This window comes from Babylonia areolata, chromosome 5, assembly GCF_041734735.1.
Source record: "Babylonia areolata isolate BAREFJ2019XMU chromosome 5, ASM4173473v1, whole genome shotgun sequence".
Classification (NCBI taxonomy): Eukaryota; Metazoa; Mollusca; class Gastropoda; order Neogastropoda; family Buccinidae; genus Babylonia; species Babylonia areolata.
In genome coordinates this window covers 55,001,902-55,005,707 of record NC_134880.1, presented here as the reverse complement: position 1 = coordinate 55,005,707, position 3,806 = coordinate 55,001,902, and positions in this window count along the sequence as shown.

The window sequence follows — 3,806 nt, the reverse complement described above, 5'->3', positions numbered from 1 at the left end:
ACTTCCATACCACCAGCGTCAGAAAACTTCTCGGCATAAAGTGGCAAGAGAAGATCCCTGACACAGAGGTGCTCACTCGTGCAAACTTGCCCAGCATCTACACCATCTTGATGCAGGCCCAGCTGCGCTGGGCAGGCCATGTAATTCGCATGCCAGACCACCGGCTCCCCAAGAAACTGCTGTACGGCGAACTCCAACATGGCAAGCGCTCCCATGGAGGCCAAAAGAAGCGCTTCAAAGACACTCTGAAAGCTTCTCTGAAGGCCTTCAACATCAGCCACGACACATGGGAGCTGAATGCAATGGACAGACCAAAGTGGCGTTCAGCTGTCCACAAAGGCGCCAAATCCTGAGGCCAACAGAATCACTGCAGCAGAGCAACGCAGACAGGCCAGGAAAAGCAGTGCCAGCAAGTCACCGACAGCCGCCACCATCCCCTGTCCACACTGCGTCAGAACCTTCCGGGGGCGGATTGGCCTGACCAGTCATCTGCGCACCCACAGAGCCCAACCCACCCACCCCCAGGATGACTAAATGGTCCTCGTCGATCCCGACGGACGAACCACATGATGACAAGGCAAAACTTATGACAGCCTGAAAAAAGTCAGCATCCTTCTCTTCCTCTGTTCTGATCAACAGTAGCCTACATCTGTTTCATTTCTTCTTCTATTCGCAATGTTGGTGTAATTCCTGACCACCCCCTTTCCTTCCAGTAACACATTTCGAACATCTGCAAAGCTGCCTATCCTGAATTGCGTGGGATCAGTTCTATCCGTCACCATATTTCTACTGAAGCAACCAAAACAACTGTGTGCGCTTTTTTACTCTCAAGACTGGGTAACTGATTTTTCACGCATAGATTTTGGCTTCAACTAATACATACTACAACTGCCACACTTCTAAATCTGACAATGTTTCTCATCTCCTCTAATCTCTCCACTGGTTGCCTGTTTCTAATCGAATAGACCACATGCTATCCACTGACTTTTTCTGCTGTCAGTCTGCCCGGACCACGAGTACCCATCTGAACTCTTCCATATCTATATTCCGTCTCCACATCTCTCTTCTCCTTATACTCTCAGGATTCCTCACGTCCTAAATAAGACCTACAAGCCTCAAAGAGGAGGAATCGACTCCCTGATAACCACCGATACTCTGACAATCTCGTTCCTTTTAAGTCTGGCCTCAAACTAGTGTATTCACATGTACATGTATATGAGCACACTATACATGCCATGTGTGAACGTGTGTGTGTGTGTGTGTGTGTGTGTGTGTGTGTTGGGGGATGAAGGGGGAGGTCGAAGGGCGGATATAAATATATCTATGTTTGAATGTATACCTCTGTGTGCACGCTTGCACTGCCTTTGTGTGTTTGTGCATTTTGTTTGCAGGGTATGTTTTGGTGCGTGTGTGAAAATATGACGCAATGGGCTATGTAGAATACCACGTGTTTTGTAAAGCAATTAGAGCAGTTTTAGGGACAGATTGTCATATATTAGTATCCAGCAGTAGTAGCAGCAGTAGAAGTAGTAGCAGCAGTAGCAGCAGCAGCAGCAGCAGCAGTAGTAACAGTAGTAGTAAGGTCTCTCTCCTCTGGACGTGCGTCTGTTCGATCCATCAGGGAATGATGCTCAAGAAGACGGACATAGATCAAAGTGAAAGAAGAGATTCAGGGCTGAGGGAGACTATAATAGGAAGAAGAAGAGGATGGAGGAGGAATCTGAGGAGGAGGAGGAGGGAAATAGGAACAGGTAGGGTAGGATGCAAAAGAAGACAACAAAAAAGACAATGCAAGAGGAAAAACTGGGCCGGAGGAAGAAGTAGAAGGACTGATAGTATCACAAGAGGAGGAGGAGAAGAAGAAACTGAAAGAGTAATGTGATGGTGAAAGAAAGAAAGAATTGATGGCGGAGGAAAATATGGGATAGAGAAAGACAGACAGGCGAAGAAGAAAAAAACGGGGCGTACATACTGCACAGCAAAGTGCATTTTCACGGTTCACTTTTCCGTCCAAATTAGGTCAGGTTTGGATCATCATGGTGACGTTATCAGCTGAAAATGGCATCGCAGATTTGAGCACTGAAACCCGTTAATGGATGTGAAAAATAGGATTGCTCCTATTGTAAATGACAGAAACCCCATAAAGATGAACTGGCACGTGTGTTTGTGCGTAGGTGCATGCGTGCGTGCGTGCGTGCGGGAGTGCGAGTGTGTGTGTGTGTGTGTGTGTGTGTGTGCGCGCGCGCGCATTGTAGTTTTCTGTACCGCCATCTATTGTGAGAGTAAGGCATTTCTGCGAACTTTGTCTCAGTTTCCTCAGCCTTTCAAAGGCCCCAGTGGTCTATTTTGCACAAAACTGTCTGGTTGTTTCCCTGAAAGTTTCAAAGTTTTACGTCCACTCATAAAGAAACCGTCTCCGGATAACGATTGCTTGAAAAAAGTATTTGCCCGCCTCAAATTTGTCACTAAAGAGAACAAATTGCTAGAAAAAAAAGATGTATTGTCTCAGCTCGTATCCCATCTGTAAGAAAATCGTCGATTTAATTCTCATCAGTCAGCTAGTAAATGTGGACATTGCTGCGAAACTGCAGGGGGGGGGGAGGAGGAAGAGCTGCTAGAGCTCGGCTGGACAGGGGGGAAGGAGGGAGGGGGTGCGGGAGGGGAGGGAAGGAGGGGGGGTGTCTGTCTCTTCTGGACTTGTGTCTGTGCATTCCTTCAGGGGGGTATCAGTATCAGTATCAGTAGCTCAAGGAGGCGTCACTGCGTTCGGACAAATCCATATACGCTACACCACATCTGCCAAGCAGATGCCTGACCAGCAGCGTAACCCAACGAGAAAAAGAAACCCATGAGAAAAAAAAAAAAAAAAAAAAATAAATAAATAAATAAAATAGAATGAAATAAAATAAGAATAATAATATAATAAAATAACACACACAAAAAAGGAATAAAATAAACAGAAGTAAGTAAATAAATAAATAAATAAATTCCCTTCACGGGAATGATGCTTAAGAAGACCTACATTTAATGTGAAAGTGAAAGGAGAGCTTCAGGGGAGGTGCAGAGGGAGACCATACTACTACTACTACTACTAATAATAATAATAGTAAGAAGAAGAGAAGAAGAAGAGGATGGAGGAGGAATAGAAGATTGATAGGAGGAGACGCGAAGAGGTGGTGCTAGGATGCAAAAGAAGACGAAGTAAAGTATAAAAATAAAAATAAAAATTAAAAAAAGAAGAAGAAGAAAAAGAAAAAAAGACAATGGAAGAGCAAAAACTGGACCGAAAGAAGAATTAGAAATGGGAGGGACAAGTAGAAGAAGAGGAGGAGAAGAAACTGACAGAGTGAACTGATGGTGAAAGGAAGAATAAATTGATGACGAAGGAAACAAAAAAAAAAGTGGGATGAAGAAAGAAAGAAAGAAAGAAAGACAAGCGAAGATGAAGAATATCGGGGCATACGTGCTGCACAGCAAAGAGCATTTTCACGGTTTACGTTTCCGGCCTGTATTAGTCTAATTCCTGATCATCAGGGTGACGTTATTAGCCAAAAATGGCATCACAGATTTGAACACAGAAATCCGTTAATGGATTGGAAAAATAGGATTGCTTCTATTGTAAATGACAGAAATCCCATAAAGATGAACTGGCACGTGTGTGTGTATGTGCGTGTGTGTGTATGTGTGTGGGTCTTTTCTGCGAACTTTGCCTCAGTTTCCTGAGCCTTTGAAGGGCCCCACTGGTCCACATTGCACAAAACTGTACGACAATGGCACACCTGCGAGTAGAAATGTTTGTCTGCATC